Raw genomic sequence first — 25,830 nt, 5'->3', positions numbered from 1 at the left:
TGAAGTTATGGTGTGGAGAATGCCAATAGCTGGGGTTTTCTAAAGTAAAAGTTTGGTCAGCTGCTTAACTTAAAAAAAAAAAAAAAACCCAGACAAGATAGTTCAAGGTAATGAAAAGAGAGTTAATGGACCATATAATATCAACTAGAAAATGAACAAAAATATTTTTATTTTTCCATTTATTTTATCTTTTCTTATACTGGAAAATAGAAGAAAATAAGTGACAGAATTTGAAAAACCCTACTATTACAAATATATGACCTCCCTTTTTTGTGCAGGCTTGATGTCTTTAAACTTAAGTCTTTTGTATTTAACATATTACAAAATCAAAAATATAACCGGTATAGCTAAAAGATCACAGCTATCAGGAGAGCTGAAGTCTAAACTCAAACTTTCTAATAATTTGTAACTTCAAGACTCAACTAAAACCTCATCTTCATTATACAGCGTTCCCTGATTTCTTTTTGCTTTGCCATTTTCATCCAGGATCACACAGCACCAAATGGAAACCTCTATGACAGCCCTCAACCTATAGTCCTACATAGCTGCCTACCTCTAGTTCCTCCACTAGATTATGAGTTGTTTGAAAGGGAAGATATTTTCTTCTTGCACTTTACTAAATACTTGGCCCATATTAAGCAGCCAAAGAAAATGTGTGGTTTGCAATCAAATACTGAAATTTTGGGGGGGAAAATTATTAAATTGGTAACATAATTAAAACTGCAAATTGGTGCCCCAAAAAAGCAGCACAGAATTCTATGCTAGAAAAAAATTAACGAAAGAGGTAAAAGAAAAACTTGTGACTTTTCCTGACTTAATTGAGGTATCTCTAACCCCACAGTATAATGAAAGTGCATGCATAAACAGAAGTAAATGAAAAGGACTAGCAGTGGCAAAAGGCTAGCAGTGGCAAAAGGCTAGCACAGGCAGCAATAGTAGGAAAGGCAGACACACTTGCACAATAATACTAAAGCTTAAATCAAATGAAGAAGGAGCTTGCAGGGCCACGGAGCCAAGATATTTTCAGATCTTGAATGGAAAGATATTACTAGATATTTTATGGAAAAAGCCAAGCCAGAAATACAATTCAAGGAGGATGAGGAGGAAACACATTGTGAACCATGCTGCAATTTGGCTCCCATTTACCTAGAATTCAGAAAGATTTGACCAATCCTAGGTGAATAGGATTGTTAATAAACAAGCTTTCCTGTGTAAAGAGTATGTAAAAATCAACAGTATGCTCGTAATTACACACATATAGACATCCAAGATTAATTTATTACTTTATAAGTTATTTACATGGTTATTTTAATTTGATTCCTTTATTTCCTTCATTTCAGGGGCTCTGCAGGAAAACTTACTTACCATGACCCTGATGCTCAAGCAGGGACTTCCGAAGATTGTATGAACTGAACTGCGAGACAGCTGCCATGAAGAATTCAGGAATAGCAGAGTAACTGAGTTTTACCCAATCCCAGCTAATATTGCTTTGGAATAATACTGAATGTTGAGGGGGAACATCAGAAACTATTGGAGCAGTTTTCACTGCTATTCATTTGCATAGTACAAAGAATATTTTCTTTTGGTAGATGCCACCCCATAAAAGTTTGCACTGATCTATACTTCTCCTGTATATGAGAGTGTTTGAAATCTATTTATAGCTAAACTGAAAATTTCACCCTAACCAGACTGGCTTGAGAAGCCCTTGTCAGTTGGGACTTTGCAAATTAAAAGAATCTATGATCTACCATTTAGAAAATCCATCATGTCCTTTTCCCTCACTTTAACCTTGTCTCAAAAGTTTGACAAATCACACATCACAATAAGGAGTTTGAAATCTGCACTAAGTCTAATCTTGTTATCTTCCATTGCTCCCTTATCATTTCATATATTTCTCTGACTTATCTCTTTTGTCCTAGAGGTCTGTAACATATACCTACTCCTAGTAGCTTTATTTTTAAACCTTTTATAAAACCTAACTTTCTCTCCTAAATGTATTCTTCTTATGTGAAAATTAGTCAATAATCCTCCCATTTATACTCCTTCATCACTCTATTTGCAAACACATTGCACAATAATGTTTTAAATTTTTCTGTTATCCTGCAGCAATAAGACCTTTTTTATATATCAAATCTTTATATCTCATAATTTTTTCCATCGCCCATGCTGTGTGTTTTGTTTATAATACTACCAGCCTACAGGTACAGACACTCAATAATTTTCATTTCCTTTTCTTGTCTAACTTTGTCCAGATTTATTTGGATTATTATTCCTTCTCTTATTTGTCTCAATGCAGAAATATAAAAGTAAAGGTGTCACCTTCCAGTTCATTTTCCATATATATGAAAAGTCTAGATGCCTAACCCACAAAAGTAAGCATTTTTATGTTTTTATTCACATCAGTTCTCTTGGCTATCAGGACCATCAATGTAATGTGGCAGAGCAGTGTGGATCAGTTTTTCCTTCCTTTGCTAGAGGCCCAAGTGCTTGTCAGATGCTGGAACCATTAATTTCAGCTACTATGGCTCAGACAGAGCAGCCATCAGACTGCTTGCCTCTACTTTCTCCAGTGGAAAAGTCTGCAGGAAAGGGGCATTTAATCATTACTTCCACAGTGTGCTCCACAAAAAACAGGTCAATCAGTAAGTAGTTTGGGGAAATTCTGCCTATTACTCCATAGACATCCAAATAGGTAAATCTAAGACTCTGAGAAGTTCAGCAATGAAGAATACTATTTCACTTAGTTTAACCTTGAATTTCCTACTCTTCTTATTTTTGAGAACATTTTTTGTATTGTTCACATGGGTAAAAACTATTAGCATTTGATGAACCAAGCTTTAAGAAACAATTCTCTGGAAGCCTTTAGATTAAGAACCAGGGCCAATTTGTATGCACCTAAGATTAATACCCTTTACACCACCAGACAGATCTTTCCAGGACAAAATTTTCTCAAGTTTCTTTTCTCCTAAGACTTCTGCAAGAAGTTTTATTTATTACATAAGGTTAAAAGGCATTAAATTAATTGTCCAATGGCTGATAAATGACAGAGCTTGAATTTGAACACTGATCTATGCTGACTTTATAATCTGAAATTTTGGGTAGGTCGAGGCAGTTTAAATGAATATCAGTCTCTGAAAAAACTACAAGACTTTTTAATGGTTTTTGGAACATAAAAAAATTTGAAAACCAGTCTAAGTATTATTTTACTGTTCAGTCATTTCAACACATTCAGACATAATAGCATTATTTTAGACTCTACTTGAAAGATGATCTGTTTTCTCATATATTTGAGCATAACTAGATAACCCAGCTCTTTGAGGGGAGACACTGAGGGTTCTGCCTTCAATTCATTGCCTGTTTTAATGGAGTAGGGAGGACAGACCTTTATAACCTGTCTTAGAAATGATTGGAAGAGATGGTTATCCAATCAACCTTGATTATTTAATATGAATTATTTTTAAGGGACAGGTTCTTCCCAGGTCTTTCACAGACACATTAATGAAACTGCAGGCTGGCCCAATTTCTGGATAAAGAGTTTGCAAGAGACTTTATAAATATCATGTGATATAGTTGTGATGATGATACAAAAATCTGTCTTTCTGAGGAACAAACACCCAGATCTTGATGGGATTGACTTTAGGTACAATTTGTTAATCTCATATAAGAGAAGAAAAGCCAACTGTATTATGAGTATTGCGGGACTTCAGGCTTTCGAAAAGGAACTTGAGCAATGATATCCTGTGTAAGTGTATAACACCTCATGTGATATATATGCTATATATTAGCTGTACATATTGCTATAAGTATTGCTATTTGTATTACTACATAGCTTATATTTTATATGTACTGCTTTTTATCTTATCTATTGGTATTCTCTCACATAGTCTTCAGTTCAATCAGGCCATCTTCCCACTGACTACTCCATGTCTGTGGCCACCACCAAGCCCTCGAAATTCTTATGCATGCTTGGCTATGTCCTCCCATCCAATTGTCCTTCACAGAAAGTTTGTCCTGATGGTCTGCATTACAATCTTCACCACTTCTTTAGTCCTTAAATTTTTTAATGTCACATGTGTACATTTTGCCTTTTTATTGAGATTATAAATTACTTGAGAATACAGAACAGAAACCAGATAATTTTATATCCCCCCCACCACTGAGTGCTTAGCATAGGGCTAATGGCTTCACTCTACTGCAAAAGAGTTAGATATTATTTGGTGGACCCCAAAGGCAAATATCCAACTTTATTCCTGTTTTAATTACCCAGGTTAGGTCAGACAATTTAACAGGCTGTTTGAGCACTGCTTTGTCCAACATGTTGTCAGACACCCTGCAAATATGGAGATATGAACTATGTAATGTGAACCCTCAACTAATTAAGGGGTTTAGTGTGTATGTGTTTCTAGAATGAATAATTAACAGAAGCAATTTGAAAGCCTCGCCCATGCTAATGTGGTAGAAGATGGGGTTGGATTTGATTTCTCTTCTGTGTTTCCTTTGAAAGCATTCACAACCAAGCCACCATCCTTTATACTACATTTATAGGTATGTCATGTCTGGAGCCTCTGAGGTGGAAATTATGACAGTTACTCTAGAAGCAGTGATAGAGAGATAATTAAAAAATAATTAACAAGAATAATTAGCATGGGGCCAAGGGAGGAGAGCTTTTATTTCATCAGCTAGTTGGATGTGATTAAATGTGTAGAGACCACAGCTAGAAAAGTACCTTAATATGGCAATATGAAAAAAACTACTATTTTTCGTTTTCACTTCATTTTCCTTCTTTTCTCTTCCCCTGATAGTCAGCAAGAAGTGGCTGCCGTGATCTTCACTCCCTTTTGAAAAATGCCATCCAGCATCTCTCACAGCTTATCTCCATTTGACCAAAGACGTAACTACACAGCTTCAATGAAAACACAGTAGTGGAACATCAGGACCTGTCAGCATAATTCTCCTGGAGGTTGTGTATTAGGTGATTACCTTGGCACCAACTAAGGAAAAAGAAAAGAACGAAGAAGGCAAAGACAGTGAACAGCAGTAGGATTTTTATTTGTTGTTTCTTATCATGTTTTACTTTCCTAAGAGCAGGACTAAACTATACTGGTAAAAGAACAGAAGTGTTAACATTCACTTGCAGCCTGTAAGGTGTTCTCAACACTGATTGTCTTATAATTGGACAAGACAGCATACAATTTCATCCAGTAATTTCTCTGTTACAGGGAAGCTGTACAAACTCAAGAACAGTCCCCTGCTGAGAGAAAAGCCCTTAGTTAAACAAGTCAGTCAGCCTGGAAGAGCACACACGTTGCAGTCAGACTGACCCAGGCGAAAAACTTGCCTCTGCCACATCTAGTACTAGTTGAATGGCCTTGGGCAAAATACTTTCTATCTCTGAACTGAAACTAGCTCATCTGTAAAATGGTGATAATACTACCTACCTAGCCTGGTGTTCCTATTATCATCTATTTTAATGCTACTCTGATAATAATAACAACCATTGCTATTATCAATTTACTTAATCTCTCTGAACCTCTTCCTTACCAGCAAAATGAAGATAATACTTATAGGTTTATTACAAGAATCAAATGAGGCTCTCAAGAAAAGTTACCTCCCCAGGCTATGTCATTTATCAATATCCACTTAGTGAAAAACTATGGAAAGTTAGAAGGTAAATGAATTCTAGACTTACATTTATTGAGAGAAAAAAAAAAAAAAACTCTAGGCCAGGCGCGATGGCTCATACCTGTAATCCCAGCACTTTGGGAGGCCGAGGTAGGCAGACTACTTGAAGCCAGGAGTTCAAAACCAGCCTGGCCAACATGGTGAAACCCCATCTCTACTAAAAAATGCAAAAATTAGCTGGGCACACTGGTGCACGCCTGTAATCCCAGCTACTCCGGAGGCTAGGGCATAAGAATTGCCTGAACCTGGGAAGCAGAAATTGCAGTGAGCTGAGATTGCACCACTGCACTCCAGCCTGGGCAACAGAATGGGCTATGTCTCAAAAAGATAATTTTAAAAATCTGAAGACATGATATAGCTACAGATATAGGCATCAGGACAGTGACTTTTATGTATTCTAAGAACCTGCACATAGAAGCATTTGGTTATTTTTGTTTGTTTACTTTATTATTTGTTTTGTTTGTTTTCTTATTTCAGCAGATACAAGAAACCACGCTATCTCTTAGGTCCTAGATATTTGTCAAGGCATAAAAATATAATTAACACATTATCGAGCAATGCTGTTTCTCCCAGAACTTGATAGCACTGTGGAATGAGGAGACAGAAAACATAAAGAAATGGGTGAAGCCTTTGGCAGCGATTGTAATGGTCGGCAGGAAATAACTTGTTACAATTTGCATTCTTTAGATTAGTTTTTCAGATGCAACTTGCCTGGAGGATATTTCAGACAGAAAGTAGAGAAGGCAGTAACCAATCACATGAGAGGTTACAAAAATGATTGACCTGTCTGAAATAAACATCATAGAAAAAGAGTTTATGGAAATTTATGTTAATCATATCTGTAGCCAGGGTTCACTGGGTTCTCTGGATTATAACATAACCCAGTCTTGGCTTGCAGATTAGAAAACTTTACTAGGCTCATGATGTATGTCAGCATGATTCATTCATTCATTCAACACACACATTTGAGCATGTACCCTATGTCAGTCATTACCCTCCTGGACTAGTCTGGTGGAGAAGAGGCAAGAAAATACCATCTCAAGTCAAGCACAAATAAATAAACATAAAGAAAGCTTTATATAGATTAAAACCCCTATCTCCTTAGCCACCAATATCTTATAATACACAGTAGAGATAGTATCAGAGAAGGAGAGACTGAAAGTGCAAATGAGTCTTTTCCCTCTAAGTAAGAGATGTTTGCCTTTGCTGGTTTCATGCAGTTACCTTACTTTTCCTGTGAGTTTTCGGCCCCTTATATAGCACTACCCATTAGCTCTGAAAAAGTCCCAGATAGGCCTGCTAGCACCCAACACGTTAGAACCAAGCAAACTTCTCAAATTCTTTCCTGTCCAAAAATGCTAAGACTAAACATTCCAGCTCAGATGATGTCACTAAACTTTAATTACAGTGTTTTATACTTAATACTCAGATATTTATTGGCTGAATAAGTGAACAACAAAAGGTTCTGGGATAGAAGAAGACAAAGAAAGCTTCAGAATGAGAAAATATTTTCAGAGGAACAAAATGAGGAATACAGACTTAGGCAAGCTGGCTACCTCCATAAACTGGGTGTTCTTCATAGTTCATTTCAATTCTGCCTGAGATTCTCCCTTTTAAAACATCCACAACTGCTAGAAAAAAGAGAGCTAACAGTTGGAGGACATTAAAGCTGATTACTGATAGATTGCATTAACATGCAAAGCAATTAGGAACCACTGAAGAGTATTAACATGATGGGCTGATGCTTTGTGTACCAATCATAATTCTGAATCTGTGAAAGTAAACTCCATATGCAGCCAGCCTTAGACTCTGAGGTGCAGGACTTCAAAAATGCTATTTGTCAATATGCTTCACCTCTGTGACCTCTTCACATAACAAAGCTTCAGGCCTGTACCTGTCTAACCAAACAGCCACCTCCCACTTTCCTAGTCCACTATGATTGGCTGAATACTATAGCAGAAGACTTTTCTACTGAGGTCACCATAAATTTATGACTCCCCATCTTATATGATCTTTAAAATTGCCAAATAATCTTTTTGCCCATCTACATTTATCGCTAGCTCTCATTTTCCTCAACTGTTAGTCCAAACACCTCATTTATACACCATCTGCCACCATTTCTCTCATCATTCTCAGATGGTCATATGGCTTCCTGGTTCATAAGTTAAGTAAGGCCTGTGAGAAATGCCTCAATTTTATTTACCCTTCCTAATATCACAGATATTCCCACTCTTCTTTTTTCCTTTATTGAGATAGCTCTTGTTCCATCCATGATAATCCTTCAACCTTTGTGCCCCTGGTAAATCACTCCATCAATTATCCCATCTTTCTCCTGTATTTCAGCCTTTTCATGTTTAGTAGCTGTATAAAAATATGTTCAAATCTCTCCTACTTAAAAAAAAACACAGACCTATAATCCACCCATTATCTTAACATATATTACAAAAATTGCTTTCTGGAAATATTGTACCATTTTAAGAATGGATTTTCTTTAATATAAAACTGACGATGCTAATTGGCTTATAATTACTCAATGGATACCTACTGAATAATACAAATTCTCTAGTACAGCATACTAGGTCTTATGATCTGTCTACAACTCAGAGTTCTTCCATACTTTATACCCCCATCACCCTTAGGCACCCTGTGAAATACTGAACTACTTCACTTGACATTCTCTATCCCACTTCGTATTCACAACGTGTTTTGCTCTTCCTAGTATATAATCCAGGTTACAAAATAGTAGTCTCGGGCAATTCTCCTCAGAAGGAGATGGTGGGTAAGGCAGCAGCCTAAGGCCTGGCTTGTTCATTGTCGCTCTGAAAGAGCTTTAAAGTTTTCTTATAAACAATAGTAATTACTAAAGGTTTGTAAACAGGGTAGTATTATTAGGTTTCAAGTAGATCACTTTATATGAGAACAGATTTCAAAGAGGACAGGAAGGTGAAACTAGTTAGAAGTTGGTTAATTTGTCCAAGCGAGACCTGATGGGTGCTGAAATCATAGCAGTTGAGATGTGGCCTCAAAAAAGTACAAGGTGGAATATCACAGAAGTCATAGGTGAAACAGGAGAATACATTAACAAAGAGTTTCTCCTTAACCAGATTTTACTGGGGCTCCTCTGAGTCCTCTTTTGGAGGAGGCCCCGACTTTGAGCTCTGTCCTAGACCTGCTTCGTCCAGTTTTAGCAAAAATCCTGCTGGTATGTGATCATCCTCAGTTTAGCCAAAATCCTTTTAGCTTTGGTTTTCCTCTTAGTAATTTTCCATCCACTGACACCCATCCTGCTCCTGCTCCTTGGCTATAAATTCCCACTTTTCCTTATTATAGTTGGAGTCCCATCACTCTGTCCTGCTACAAAGCCCCATTGTAGCCATCCCCCTGAATAGTCAGTCTTAGCCAATTTTAACACTTGTCTTTAATGAGTGGCATGAAAACTTTTTTCTTTAACAACACTGTCACAGAAACCAAGAGTATAGGGAGTCCTACATGAGAATCCATGATCCTGGCATCAAATACTATGAAGAAGGGATCAAAAAATGTGGCTATTGGAGTTGATAATCAAGGAATCACTTTTAATCTAAACAACAGTAGTTACAATAGAGTAGGAACAGAAACAAGAGTTTAGAGTTGAAGAGTGAATGGGAGACAGATCAGTGGGTGGCGAGTACTTTTCAAGAAGTTTGAATAGAAGGGAGGTGAAATAGGCTAGATAGGTGTAGAAGCTCTATACAGAGTCACGGGTTGGTGCGGATGAGAAAGATATTTGTATATTTATAGACTGAAGGAGGGCTTAGAAAACTTTTTCTTAAAGGACCAGATAGTAAATATTTTAGACTCAGACCATGAGGTTTCTATCACAACTGTTCAACCAAAAAAGCAGCCAAAAATAATATGTAAACAAATGGGTACAGCTATGTTCCTATAAAACTTTACTGACAAAAAAAATATGCCAGCAGGCTCTCTGGCCAGAGTTTGCTGGCCCCTAAGTGACCCCAGGCAGACAGAGAGGGTGAGATCTAGGGCCAAATAATGACCTTAAATAAAAAACAGAATAGAGACACATACCTGTCAACAGAAGATGGATTAACATTAACTAAAAACTTGAGCACTTAGTTAAAATATCAATTAAATCTTTTAGAATTTTGAAGTCACATTTCTTCTAAAATGGAACCCAATTGTTTCTAAGATGGTTTTTTATAACACCCTAAAGAAAAAAAAAACTACTAAAATGATTTGGATATTTTAAATTCTCAATCACAATCAATCGGATATTAACTCTTAGAAATTCAGAAATACCACTAATGATCACAGCAAGGACCTCACCATTTCACGCTGCCTAAACCTGCTAAAACACAGACTCTCCACTGCCTGTTAGAAAAGGAAGACCTTATTTAAAAAGAAGGATCACATTGTCCTTTCTCAATCCCAGATCTACAGATATTTTGCTTGAAAAGCTGATTATGGAAACCTGGATTATTTCCATAACTAAAGCAATGTGATTAAGTTCCTATAGGCTTTAGATAATCACCCAAACTTTTTGATTGTTATAATCAGGTCAGAGCTTCCATTAATGAGGCTATCCTAACACTATTGACTAAATAAAGAATCTGGACAAGATGGCACCTAAAAACAAGAACTCCATTATTCTGAGCAAAAGCCTTAAGACAGTTCCTTTGCTATGGCTCAAACAATGTGACAACAAGGGACTAGCATGATGTAGATGTTTACATACTAATGCATAATGGGCAGGGGCATTTTGGGGGGGCAAATCAGGGTGATTCTGTACATTATTTCATCTTCTAATAAATGCAATGGTCTTTCGCTGAGACAGATGCACCCTTATCATAGTTAGGCTATTTGGGCTTCAATAGCATTTCTGAACCAGCTAAAATTTGCTAGGTAAGTTATTTTGCCAACTTAAATCATGTGTGTAGCATTATTTATTCCTCCTAAAAACATGTGTAGCAAGGCAACTTTCTTCTCTGTGAAAAAAAAAAGAAAAGAAAAAGTGAAAACAGGCTTCGTAACAGTGGTAACAGTTCCCTTGGCCCATCCACCATCACACTGATAAGAATATCTTATTTGGGGCAGAGGAGAAGGGTGGTGGATATTTGGTGCCAGAGATCAGTGATGCTAGAGTTAAAAAAGAAAAAAATCTAGTGCCTGTCAGGGGAGACATTGAAGACATTAACTCCTCTCTAAGACTGTTCTGCTGAATGACTCTGGGGAAAAGCTGTAGGCAGCCTTTCTCTGCTGCAGAGAGAAGAAAAATGGAAATGGAAGAAAAATGTGTTAGGAAGCAAAGAGGTGAGAGAGGTGGGAGGAGCAGGCAGGCAACAAATAAATCTCTTGGTAGTGTTTTGGATTGATAGATAGCACTTCACTCTAAAGCATTTCTCAAAATCCCACACATGCTGTTTCACCAAAGAAATGTAAACCCTTCAGGAATAGGGGAAAAGCAGGGGGGAAAAAAAAAACCAGAAAAGAACCTAATGGCAAAAAAGGAAAGGGGGCACTTTGGACCAATTTCTTTTAGTCATAACAACATTATGCCTGCAAAGTCCAGGTAAAGGTTTATTTTTTTACAGTCTTGTTCTTCCAGCACTCCATTTGGCTGGTTGAAAGGTTGAGTCACAGCCCTTCTGGGAATAGAATATGTCCCAGGAAACCACACTATAACAAACTTTACGGCTAGTCCACTAAATCACATCCTAGGGAAACCTTGAGTCCACTAAAGCTATATTTCCTACTGCTCCGAATCCGAATCCGGCTTCAAGCATCCATTTTATGGTGAATTATCTCCCAAAAATTCAGTGCAAAACCAGGTGCCCCAAAGCCGTTGAAACATTTTAAAAGTTCATGTTCCAAAGAGAAGAGATACCAAAATCACAGCTCAAAATGAAAACCTCCACTGCAACCAAAATTGCTTGTTCACTCCCACCCACAAAACTTCATATAATATCTCTAGATACCACTCCATAATTTTTTATACCTAATAGCTTTCATTTTTAAGCCATTTATATTATACCCAAATGCTTTTATATAGCATCACATTTATATACTTTATCTCTTTTAAGAGTTGCTACACTTGTGTGTGGTCTGTATTTTGCAGGCTATTCAAGTACATAACTACAAAACAAAATGTTTCTATTCCTCTCCCACTAGTTCTTTGAGAACACAAGCATCCTATAAATCCTTTGGAAAATGTTCTAGGAAACAGCACAGAATTTTTCACACGTAAACCAAGAAGTAGTTACTTCTCTTGGCTACCATCATTTTCTTGCCTTCCTGCTTTAGGTTTCTATTGTTTATCCGTTTTGTAACCAACATCAAAAGTGGTAGCTATGCTTTGTGACCACTGTCATAGCTTATGTCAGCCATAAACACTGCTCTTTCAGTTACTCTTGCAGGCATCAAAAATGATGTCAATGTTCATACGATTTCTGATGTCTAACACTAGAGCTCCTCCAGTGACTCTGCCACTGTTAGAATCCACACTACTGTCCCAGTGTCACAAATACCCTTGTTAACTGCCACCAATTCAGTAACCATTTGCAGCCAAAACTGCTGCCAGTGAAGGAATTAATACTACCACTGCTCGAGGTCAGATGTTGATTTTATTACAGTTCTGGTGATAGCACCAATGAAAAGCTTCTTTTTAACCTTGATCAGTTTTTCATTGTAACTCTGTTATGGTAGAAGCAAAGCCAGTCTCCTCAGTGGTGGACTGATGGATGGTAGCAACATCAACCTAGTTGTTCCAGCAAAATTCTAGGACACATCCTTGAGAACATTTTCCCTCACCTCCACATCAAAGCATCATTAAGGTTACTGACTACTTCCAAATTATATCCAGAATCCAACTACTTCCATCTATTTCTATCCCTACTACTCTCATCCAAGTCATGGTTATCTTCAATCTGGACTTTGCAATATTTTTGAATTGGTCTCCTTGTTTCCATTCTTGCTTTCCTCCAATCCATTCTCTACATCAGTGAGATAATTTCATAAATATTTCTTCCTTGTTTAGAACCCTTAGATGTTTCCCTGCCTTACTCTAGCTTATGAAGCCCTACGTGATGTGCCCCTACTAACCTCTCTCACCCCACCTCACACCATTCTTAACTTTCTCAATATGTCTTCAATCACTTTGGCCTTTACTCTGTTTCCCAGATACACCTAAAATATCTCTGCCCAATTTAGGCTTGCTGCAGGCAGGAATCCTACAACAGGAAAGGGAGGCACGGGTAGGCTGTTTCTTTGTTCATTAGCTCCTCATCCCCCATAACCATTCCTTCCATTCTCCCCCCATAGCTGTAGCTTCCAGATATTCCTATGGATGTGGAGGAAAGGAAACAAAAATGAATAAATAAAGAGAACAAATCTTCCAAGACTGGCACCAATGTCATGTGGCATTGTATTCTACTGGCCCTACTTAAGTTACCTTAAGTTCTCTCTCTCCTGGACATTTCTAGGGACTCTTCAGAATCACAGTCACCTCTATCCCTGGAAATATCTCCCCTACAGTTCCCTGACTTAAGTATTCACCCTCCCTCTGGACAGGAAGGAGTTCCCCTTTAGTCCATAGTTTTGGGCAGTAGACCTCCACTCAAACTCCTTCTAACTGGGGTGTCATATATCCCTCAAAATCCCTTTCCTCCCCTAGATGGATCAGGGATCAGACTCTGGGTAGCCATCTTATGTCTCAAGATGCATGCTCTCTAACTGTCTCTGTGTATGTGTATGTGTGTCTGTCACATACATACACACACACACACCCAGATGAGGGTAGCCATGGTTCTTACCACTTTATAAGCCCTCTTCTGGGGGTCTAGCACCTCACTTTGAAATGTGAGGGTACTTGGAACCTCTTCTTACAGGCTCAGCCAAAACTAATTTTACATGTTTTTGCACTCTTATCAAACTATACAGATTCTATTAGTGTCAGTTCTTCTTCTACAAAACATTTTCCTCATAGGATTAGTATGTCACTCTTGATAGCATCAGTTTAGTCAATGAGAAGAACAGACAATATTCAGAGTAAGTCTGTATTGAGCCTTAGGTACATAGTCCAGAATACATAATCCAGACAGGAATAGTCACCCACATGGCAAGTCTAAATAAATGAAGTGGCAGAAAGGAATGTTGATTTGGTTCTTTTGGCAAATAATGTTAATCTATTTGTCCATAAAGAAAAGTATAAACCTATACTTTTCAAAAAAATTTCAACATTCTTGTTTTCAGGATTTATTATATACCTGAGTGGAACAGAGACTTGATATCAGCATTAAGAAAAAATGAAGGATGAACTGTTAAAGACACTCAATGCACCATTTTCCTAGCCCCGGATTACTCATTGATGGCATTTGTAATCATACATAAACCTAACAAAACCCATCTGCAGAGGGACTCTCCAAATTCCCAAATACTCACCTCCAGAAGGACTCAGAGTGCCCCAGTAACATTGTCCCATATTGCCCTTCAACATTTCTGAGGGTTAGCCAGGAAAGCATTACGTTTTTAGTGTCCAAATTAATACCAGATTACAGTCGCACAGGCATTATTCTTGCTGATTTATGATGCCATATAACACAGTAAATGAGACTGTTCCTTCTCCTTGGGCCAGTTGAAAACTCGTATCTTAATTCTTTACTTCTCATGACACATCTTTCTGGGATAGAAAAGGTGGTAAAAGCAAAAAAAAAAAAAAAAAAAAAGAGCACCTGACAAGTGTTCTTGATGGAAATTCCAGGTCTTCTTCTTCCCCAAACCAGCCTGGATTGCTATTATGAAGAAAAGCCAGAATTACAAATACAACAAAAATCCTCACAAAGAGGAACTAGCTCACAAATTAGAATCAAGCCACAAGGTCATCTACTCCCTACAAGAAAGAGAAAATCTGCAGAAAAAAAAAATTGTATCTGCCATTAAAGTAAAAACTGATAGAACATAAATCAATAAAAGTTTCAAAATAATCACTTATTGTTGATAGAATAACTTCCTTGCTTACTAGCTATGTAGCTATACAGCTAGGCCTCCTCAAATGCGAAGTAAGCTAAGTATCATTTACCATTTATGATTTTTTTAAAATTTGAATGATTCCAGATAGAATAATTTGAGATTAGATTTTAGAATGCATATGGATCTTATAGGCCAGAAAATTTTACTTTTTTGGTCAGAAGATTTTTAAACCTACTTTCAAGCAGGGTTTAACCTATCCTTCTAGTTCAGAGACACTACATGAATGTCTCTTATTTAGAATAGTGACAAAGGGAGCTTTATAACTTCACTTTATAATTCCTATAGTTATTTTACATCTGAGCCATGGGCTCTAAATAAAGACCTATATATTAGACTTTAGAGGCTATAAGATCCTATTGTATAAGACTTTGTTGATTCAGTCTATATCTTAAGAAAATGGACAGAAGCATGCTTAGTGCTTCTTGCTTTTGGCCACAGAAATGACAACCTTGTTTATATATATATATTTTTTATATAAAACACTAATATCATCCCTCATGGGTAAAATAAAAGACATTTGTTTTGGGGGGTCTGATATCTTTTCTAGAATAAGATAAGAGGAAAAAAGAAAACTCAATGCTTCAGATTAATTTGTTGAATAACTTTTAGCTGTGTACAGCCCTGGAGGCTGACCCCTTCACCTGATATGTTCAGAATGTCATTGCAAATTACTGTGCCTGTGAATTGGAATCTAGTTGCTGAGTGTGTTCTAGTCTGCAGGCTGTGGAGCTCTAAAGAGATCAGCCACAAAGCCATTGATTAGGAAGAAGTTCCTGGAGGACAGCTAAGCCTTTGTCATGTTGTTAATGAGCATTTTCATGTGGAATGACTGCAGAGCCTGCAACAATAGTGTAAGCCCCAGTAAGTTGTCAAACAATGAGCCCACTTGGGTGAATTCACCCTGTTTACCTTGCTCAATATAAAGCCAGGGGAGGGCCAGGCAACAGTCATAAATTCAAATAAGCTTTTAAAGCCTTCTCAATTGATCACTACATAAAAAGACATAGAGCAATTGTATAATCACCTCACATACAGGTAACTAAATATATTGCCCTTTCCAAATTCACTGATGTAAAACACACAGCTTTTTCTCCCCCAGCTAATGGTTGAAAGCAGATTTATATTGCTTTCTTGCAAACTTAATACCTAGCAAATAAATGACAGTCCTGGAAGCAGCAACTTGGGTCAGACAGTAATATATATACAATGCAATCTGCTTGTGGAAAAATAACTGTTACAAGTGAAGCAGAATTAAAGCCTTGGTTACAGTTCGGTCTCTTACATGTATATTACATTTTTCTGTGATGGTCAAAAAAGATAAGATTTTCCCCTAAATTATTTGTCCTCTTATGTTGTATTACAACATATAAACTTGAACCACAAGGTGGTATAAATTGGGGCAATGACATGGAATATTTGTGAATTCATGAAATATTAATTAACATCTGAATCTACATAGAAACTACCTTATTGCAGTACAGCAATTTGGAAAAAAAATAGTCACCCTACCTAAATGAGAAAGTAAGAGGACACTGGGTGCTCAAAAGCCTAGCATTGTCTGTGATAACTTGAGCTGATATAAAGTTGACTCCAAAATCAATGAATACAACTTTTACAGTCCCAGAAACAATATTATTATTTCTTTCTTTCACTGAAGTAATTTTGAAAAACAAAAACATGATTCCAACCTCAATGACATTTCCAAATGCATGCATTTCCTCCTATGACTGTCAACAGGGAAACAGGCATCCTCAGAAATCTCATGAGCATTACAGGTTTCTTTTGGTTCAGATGCTCAATCTTTTCAATGATTGTGGGCTTGCAACCGCTGCAATTCCATCTTGACTATATTATTCAGGTCTAATAGAATGGCTAGGAATAAAATTTTAGTCCTCCTATCTTAGCATATTTCAAATGAATAGTAATGTATTTGATTTCTAAGATATATGGCCAGTTGCTAAAGAACTGTAGTTATATTTGCATAAAAGTCATAAAAGCTGTAACTTCTAATGATCTGATAGTTCCACAGTAGACTAAGACTTCAAAGATTGTCCTTCCTCTGCCCCCTTGAAAGTCATATAAGGTAGATTCAGTTTGATTTCTATAGACATCAGATGCACATTCAATAGATTTTCCCATAAGCAGAAGCACAGTTTGTGACTAGTCAGCACGGCTACAATTAGGGGCTAAGACTGGGTTGCAGTGGATGGTGAGGACCAATACACTAGCTGAAGTGAGCCTTGCTAGTGGAAGTGTGGTCCCAGAACCAATGGCATCAGCAGCTCCTGGAAACTTGTTAGACATACAGAATCTTGGGCTCTACTCCAGACCTACTGAATCGGAATCTAATTTTAACAAGGCAAGGTGATTTGTGTGCTTAAGGTTTGAGAAGCCCTGGGCTAGTGCTGAAAAAGCCCATGCTGTGTATTCAATTGAGGATCGCATAGTGAAAAAGGAGGGAGGGAAGCCAAAGACAAGGACAGGGACACCAGCTGAAAAACAAACAAACCAAAGTCCAAAGAAACGTGTGAGGTCATACACAGGATAGGATGTAGGGTATAAAACAAGATGAGTGGCAGATTAAAAAAGGTTGGGGTAGAATCAGGCATATGTTTCAAGTGGACAATCTGAAAAATACCAGAAGGATTCCACAATTACTGTTTCAGGTAGATAGTTCAACCTATTTCTTGTTTTGGGAACCAGTAGAATTGATATAATGGGTGATAACTATAGCTTGTTACCATCTATATATCAAAGACCTTCATTCTTTACCAATTTGGAATCCCTGAACAGAAATCATTTGGTTGGCTGGTTTTTCACTGAACCTTAAAATTTTCCTTCTGTTAAATACAATATTATTTTTAAAAAATATTCTGTTAACAAAGTTAGATTGTGCAGGGAAGGGTGGTTTTGACCACAGATTTTTCTGCTGACGAAACAGCTCCTGAGCTGGTAAGTTCAGAGGCTAAGTAATCTGGTAAGTAGCACAAGAAATATCAGAATACCAGAACAACAAGGGTCATCACTGATAAATTCTCACAATCTTATGAGTTAAATCTTAGTACCCCCCATTTTATCCATTTTAGAGGTGAAGAAGCTAAGGCTCCAAAGGGCTAAATAATTTGTTCAAAATTTGACAGAACTAGGACAGTGTCCAATATTTGTGTTCTTAGCCACTATACTGAACTAAAAGAAGAAAACAAGAAAAGCCCCCACTGTCACCTTAGATATCTCCTGTGTGTCACACAGGGTAGGAAAATTAGTAATCTTTTGAGTGACCAGAAAACTCGCAACACAACACTGGACACCACAGCAGTAACACAATGAAGAACCTTAGCAAATTTCTAAACTTCAAGTTCAAAACGTTATATTTCCTGGGGATCAAGTAAGATGCTAAAAGCTTTTGAAATATAGAAATCCTGTGTGTATGTATGTATGCATGTAGAAAATGGTATCATTGATTATAAAATGTAAACTCATGAGATCCACAGCCCTGTTGACCATGCTCCACAATGTATCCATAAAGTTTGCTCATCCTTGTGCCTGACACACAGCAGAACAGCAGGCTCCCAATAGCTCTTTATTGAATAATTATAATACTGATGATTGTTAGCACTGAAAGCCGAACTCAGAGACTTCTAGCAAAGAGATTTGCTTTTATGTTTGCCGTTAATTTTTCTAAAACCTAGATGTTAATTCCTGGCTATGAAAATATCAAAGGATTTTGTTATTTCTTCACATAAAAAATAAATGTGATTCATGTACCCCAGAACTTAAAATAAAAGTTGAAGAAAAAAATATTGTGATAAACACATAAAAACTGCAAGCTCACCAGAAGAGTGAATATCAAATTCAAGAAAGAACTGGCAGCCAAATTTGTCCATATTTGGGGACCAATACACAATTGAAATTCTCCCCCAAGGAGAAATTAGACACAGCTTGTAAGCTATTACAGGAAATTGCTGCCATAGCTTCTCCAATTACCTATTAAGCATCAGTCATTTAACAAGCCAAAAATGCCACCAAATTTACACTAATACCAAATGATGTAAATTATGTTTTAGACACAATTAAATATTTTAACTTCATTATTTTGTTCTTGTCTAAAAAGTGAATATTTCACCTCCCCAAATTAACGCAAATAACTTTATTCCCAATACATGGATGTCCTATCTCTATTAATCATTATTTGCATGCCGTTACATTCTCTGGTCTACAACTCCAAAGGACAAAGTGAAATTACAAGAGACACACTAATATCACACAATTTGAGGAAATTATTTCCCCTGAGTTCAGTTTTCTAAACAACACAGGAAATTCTGGTGCTCTGAATGACCACTATGAATCATTTATTGTAAGTGTCACAATCAAAAGAGGAAATTCAATTATGTTCAGTTTATTTTACTAAGTTAGTCAAGTGGATGCAATTTTTTTATTTCCATCAATATAAAAATATTATAAGCTTGAGCACCAATTAATCAGAAAATTCAATGAACCCTAAACTCCTATTCCCTAAGATTTTTATTAAGCTTCTATAAAAACTCAGAAATTACACAAGAAAGAAGAAAATTAGATTAAACGGCTCAATACTTTGGTAACAATTTTACTATACTATACTAGTAAAGAGTTTTTTTAACTAACTTATCAAAATCTATTTTAAGAATTTAACTATTAGTGCCCAAGATCAGAATTTATTTTGCCTTCTAAATCTCAATATGCATATTTTGAATGATAGGAAGTCACTTCCTTTTTACTTTCATATATTAAAGAGAGAACGCCAAGATGTTTCTACATAAAGATGCATGTATTTACAAATGGTCTAACGTGGTTGGCTTCCAAAGCTGATTAGGATAGAGTTTTTCATACAATTTTCAGTTTACAGGCTCATTTCTTCAAGATGTTTTTGCTACCCAATGTTCCAACTGTTTGTCTGCAAAAGCTGTGGTAAGATTTTAAAACTTAAGTGAGGAAACCACATTCTCTTTACTAATTAAAATGAAACACACTAGGCTCTTGACATTTAGATTAGATAGTTCCTGGAATTTTCACTATCCTTACACTTTAAAATATCATTATAGAGAAGCACAAATCTGCATAGTATATCTAAGTAAGAAGAGAGTTCTAGGTAGCCAGCTTGCCCAGTCACTGGCTAACAGCTGACTTTCCCCAAGCACCACACCAGCCTCAAAGAGCACGAGTCAAGTTCATGCCTCAGCAAAATCACAAATTATTTTCTGTTATATATTAAGAGCTTAATTATGAAAAAATTAAAATTAAATTTTAATGTTCCAATGTCAAGATTATAATATACACAGAATGATCTCCAGAGGAAATACAGCAGACTCAAATTCAATGATCAACTACTCTCCCCAAAGTGATTGGGTAGTAATTAAAAGGATGTCAACCAATCTGTCTAGAGTTCTTCTTAATGCAATACTCTAAAAAAGGAAGTCAAGACTACAGCTTTAGGTAGCTCACAAGTTCTACTGGTGGGGTAAGCAACATAGTTTATTTTAGTTTAGGAGAGAGACCATCTCAAAAATAATATTTTTCTAGGGAAAACCAATTCAAAAACTCTCACTTAGGAAGGGACTAATCTGATACTCAACTCAAAAACATATATCAACATGTATCCTGCTATTCAAAAAAAAGTTTTTCTCATGATCACCGATTTTAATAAGATATAAACACAATAAACTAAAAGCTTTGAAAACATCTAATTCTGGTAATGATAAGTAATTTGAGCTAACTCTCCAGTTGGGAATACCTAAAGAAACTGGACAAAAATTTTTAAGGCTGCTTGAAGGCATTAAAGACAACGAAAACTTTTTGGGTTTTTTCTGTTTGTTTGTTTTTGAGATGAAGTCTCGCTCTATCGCCCAGGCTGGAGTGCAGTGGCATGATCTCGGCTCACTGCAAACTCCGCCTCACCGGTTCACACCATTCTCCTGCCTCAGCCTCCCAAGTAGCTGGGACTACAGGCACCTGCCACCACGCCCGGCTAATTTTTTGTGTTTTTTAGTAGAGACGGGGTTTCATTGTGTTAGCCAGGATTGTCTCAATCTCCTGACCTCGTGATCCGCCCGCCTCGGCCTCCCAAAGTGCTGGGACTACGGGTGTGAGCCACCGCGCCCGGTCCAATGAAAACTTTTTAAAACACAAACTGGAGAAGTACAGGGACGCAGGAAAGTGAGTCCATGTTTGGTGCTAATTTCCCCCTGAGGGAACTGAATGATTGTAGAAGGAGTAGCTGAGAGACCAAGGGACTGAGCAAAGCTTTAGATGGTCTCTTGGGAATAAGGGAGCAGTGATTGAAGTCCAGGATCAGATCCATGAAGTGGTACCTCTTAGTGAACTCACCTCACTATGGATTTTGACTCTAAAGGGCTAGAATCTAGGAATAAAGGTAAATTAGTAATGGAAATAGGTCTCATAAGAACTGTAGCCTAACTTACCAGTTCCTGAAACTGTATTAAGGTGATCTCTGAGAGCAAGTGGTTCCAAACCTTCAGGGTGTTAGATCTCCGGGCAGAAATAAATACAAATTCTCTCAAAAGGAAGATGTGATCATTCTAAGCATTGAATTATTTCTTCATACAATATTACAAACATAATGTCAGCCTCAAAATAAAAATTATCTTGTACATATGTGGAGCCACGTGTATGGTAGAAAATCAGCAGGAATAAAATACAAGAGAAACACACCTTTACAGTCTACAGATTAAGGCACTGTCCTCCATAGGCTTTAAAATACGTGTCTTCACATAAAGAGATAAAAGATAAGACTCAGAATTTCAGTAAAGAACTAGAAAACATAAAAAACAAGTGGAAATTCTAGACAAGAAATAATACAATAAAATAGCCACAATTAAGAACTTAACAGATCAATGTGCCTGCAGATTAGAAAGAACTGAAGAAAGAATCAGTGAACTTAAACATAAGACAAATAATATATTTAAAGCTAAACGCAAAGAGACAACAGACATAGAGAAAGGATAAAAGACATAAAAGACAATGAAAAGATCTATCCGTGCAACTGAAATTTAAGGGGAAAAACACATGAATGAATGGAGCAAAGCAATATTTGAAAAGATAACATCACAGGGCCAGGCACAATGCCTCATGCTTGTAATCCCAGCACTTTGGGAGGCTGAGACAGGTGGATCACGAGGTCAGGAGTTCAAGACCAACCTGGCCAACATAGTGAAACCCCATCTCTACTAAAAATACAAAAATTAGCCGGGCATGGTGGCGGGTGCCTGTAGTCCCAGCTACTTGGGAGACTGAGACAGGAGAATCACTTGAACCTAGGAGGCGGAGGTTGCAGTGAGCCGAGATCGTGCCACTGCACTCCAGCCTGGACACAGTGAGACTCTGTCTCAAAAAAAAAAAAAGAAAAGAAAAGATAATATCACAATAGACAATGGAGCAGGGACCCACTAACACACACTTATCTATTTACAGCCAATTTATAATAAAATAGCTTTGCAGACAGTGGGAATAAATGCAGGCAGTGCTCAGCCAATAAGATATTTTGTTTTTGTTTTTTATTATTATACTTTAAGTTCTAGTGTATCCGGAATTGGTGGGTTCTTGGTCTCACTGACTTCAAGAATGAAGCCGTGGACCCTCGCAGAGAGTGTTACAGCTCATAAAGGCAGTGCAGACCCAAAGAGTGAGCAGCAGCAAGATTTATTGCAAAGAGCCAAAGAACAAAGCTTCCACATTGTGGAATGGGACCCAAGCGGGTTGCCACTGCTGGCTCGGCAGCGTGCTATTATTCCCTTATCTGGCCCCACCCACTACCTGCTGATTGGTCCATTTTACAGAGAGCTGATTGGTCTGTTTTACAGAGAGCTGATTGGTCCGTTTTTACAGGGTGCTGACTGGTGCCTTTACAATCCCTGAGCTAGATGCAAAAGTTCTCCAAGTCCCCACTAGATTAGCTAGACACAGAGCACTGGGCCCAGGGCGCCCACGCTCACCCGAAACTCCGCAAGCATCGTGTGCAGCCCCAGTTCCCACCCACACCTCTCCCTCCACACCTCCCCGCAAGCAGTGGGAGCCGGCTCCGGCCTCATCCAGCCCAGAGAGGGGCTCCCACAGTACAGCTGGGGGCTGAAGGGCTCCTCAAGTGTGGCCAGAGTGGGCGTCCAGGCCAAGGAGGCGCCAAGAGTGAGCGAGGGCTGCCAGCATGCTGTCACCTCTCACTAGGGTACATGTGCACAACATGCAGATTTGTTACATGTGTATACATGTGCCATGTTGGTGTGCTGCACCCATTAACTCATCATTTACATTAGGTATTTCTCTTAATGCTATCCCTCCCCTCTCTCCCCACCCCAGGACAGGCCCCGGTGTGTGATGTTCCCCTTCCTGTGTCCATGTGTTCTCATTGTTCAATTCCCACCTATGAGTGAGAACATGCGGTGTTTGGTTTTCTGTCCTTGTGATGGTTTGCTCAGAATGATGATTTCCAGCTTCATCCATGTCCCTACAAAGGACATGAACTCATCCTTTTTTTATAGCTAAATAGTATTCCATGGTGTATATGTGCCACATTTTCTTAATCCAGTCTATCATTGATGGACATTTGGGTTGGTTCCAAGTCTTTGCTATTGCAAATAGTGCCGCATTAAACATACGTGTGCATGTGTCTTTATAGTAGCATGATTTATAATCCTTTGGGTATATACCCAGTAATGGGATTGCTGGGTCAAATAGTATTTCTAGTTCTAGATCCCTGAGGAATCGCCACACTATCTTTCACAATGGTTGAACTAGTTTACAGTCCCACCAACAGTGTAAAAGTGTTCCTATTTCTCCACATCTTCTCCAGCACCTGTTGTTTCCTGACATTTAATGATCACCATCCTAACTGGTGTGAGATGGTATCTCATTATGGTTTTGATTTGCATTTCTCTAATGACCAGTGATGATGAGCATTTTTTCATGTGTCTGTTGTCAGCCAATCAGATATTTATACCATAAGGAAAAAAAAGAGATGACCTTCATTATACACTTGACACAAAATAAACTATGGTTACATTATGAATATAAATTATATGCTAAAATAACAAAACTCATAAATATGGAATAATATATTCATTATTTCAGGGAAGATGAAAACACACAAAGCAACAACTATAAGGGGAAAAGGGGAAAAGATTAATAGATTTGAAACATTGTTCATTAAAAAACATACTTATTTTCTTATAGATTGAGGTCTCCTTTTATTGCTAGCTGTCAGCTAGAGATCACTTGAGAGTTCATAGAGGCTGCCCAAAGTTCCTTACCACATGACCATGTCTATAGGCCCTCTTGAAACATGACATCATACTTCTTGAAAGCCAGCAAGAGTGTCTTATTCCAGTCTATTCAGATAGAATCTGATATAACAATCATGAAGGTGACATCCTCTCACCTTTGCTATATAAAGTAATCTAATCAAGAGAGTGACTTTTCCTCACGTTTGCCACATTCCATGGATTAGAAGCAAGTCACAGGTTCTGCTCACACTGAAGGGAAGAAAATCACACAAAGGCATGGACCCCAGGAAGTGGAATTTATTGGGGCTCATTTTAGAATCTGTTCATTAAACTAGTGGGGAAAATATGTTTATAATTGCCACTAAAGCTGAACTCATGGCATCTGACCAGCAATTCTACTCCCGGGCAAATAACAAAAATGCATGCACACAAACACACAAAAGGCAGGTATAAGAATGTTCATACACCAAAACAGGAAACAACCCAAAGGCCTAGCAAATGAAATTGACAAGTAAATTGTGATATTCACATAAATGCTACACAGCAGTGAAAATGAACACAGTAACATAGATAAACCTCACAAACTTTTCGTGTTGAGATGACCCAGATACAAAAGAATACATACTATATGGTCTATTTTTATAAAATTTTTTAAAAATCACATTTAGGAATGCCAGCTTGGAAGGTAAGATAATAAAACCAAGAAGAGATTGCCATAAAATTCAAGAACAGGGTGACAATCAGGGATATGATTGCTAGTGTTTGAGACTGGGTCTATTAAGGGTCCTGGAGTATTATCTATCATATTTTGCCGTATTTGGTGTTTACTCAAGGTTTTCTTTGCTATAGAGCATTAAGCTGTACATCCTTTGTTTTTGCACTATTATATATTATAATATTATATATTATATATTATATTATAGATATTATAACATATATTATATATCATTATATTATATATAATATATCATTATAATATATAATATATTATATATCATTATATTATATATAATATATTATATATCATTCTATTATATATTATATTGCATAATGCATATTATATATTGTATTATATATTATAAAATTATAATAATTATACTAAATATTATATGATATATAATAATTACACTATATATTATATAATATGTAATAATTATACTATATATTATGTAATATATAATAATTATACTATATATTATATATACTATATATAATTATACTATATATTATTTATATATAATATTTATAATTTATATATAATTATATAAATTATATATATTATATAAATATATATAATATATAATATAAATATATAATTATATATTATATATACACACGTACATAAATGTACATAAATGTACATACATGTTATAGTTCACAAGTTTTAAAGCATATATGTTTTAAAACATATATTATAATTATATATAACATATAATTATATATATAATTATATATAACATATAATTATATATATAATTATATATAACATATAATTATATATATAATTATATATAACATATAATTATATATATAATTATATATAACATATAAGTTTTAAAACATTATAATTATATATAACATATAGGTTTTAAAATATATAAATATAAACATAAATATATAGTTTAAAACATATAATATATGTTACATGTTATAACATACAAGTTTTAAAACATATTATAATTATATATAACATATAATATATAATATATAGTATACTATATTATAATTATATATTATATATTATATATAATTATATATAATATATAGTATACTATATTATAATTATATATAATATATTATATATAATTATATATAATATATTATATATAATTATATATAATATATAATTATATAT

At 36.4% G+C, this 25,830-nt stretch overlaps 1 long non-coding RNA gene across 2 annotated transcripts in view; it reads right to left on the bottom strand.

The window, feature by feature from the left end:
• LOC129037950 (uncharacterized) overlaps positions 1-25,830 on the bottom strand; it is a 361,691-nt gene that overhangs the window by 18,538 nt on the left and 317,323 nt on the right. The window contains exon 7 of one of the 2 annotated variants that reach the window (XR_008503025.2): positions 4,642-4,991. The exons of the other annotated variant lie outside the window; for it this stretch is intronic. This is a non-coding gene — a long non-coding RNA (uncharacterized LOC129037950). Of the gene's footprint in view, positions 1-4,641; positions 4,992-25,830 lie in introns of those variants that run through there. 2 annotated transcript variants of the gene reach the window in all.

This window comes from Pongo pygmaeus, chromosome 5 (assembly GCF_028885625.2).
Source record: "Pongo pygmaeus isolate AG05252 chromosome 5, NHGRI_mPonPyg2-v2.0_pri, whole genome shotgun sequence".
NCBI lineage: Eukaryota > Metazoa > Chordata > Mammalia > Primates > Hominidae > Pongo > Pongo pygmaeus.
Note: the sequence above shows the minus strand (reverse complement) of the source record. Positions and strands in the feature narration are given on the sequence as shown.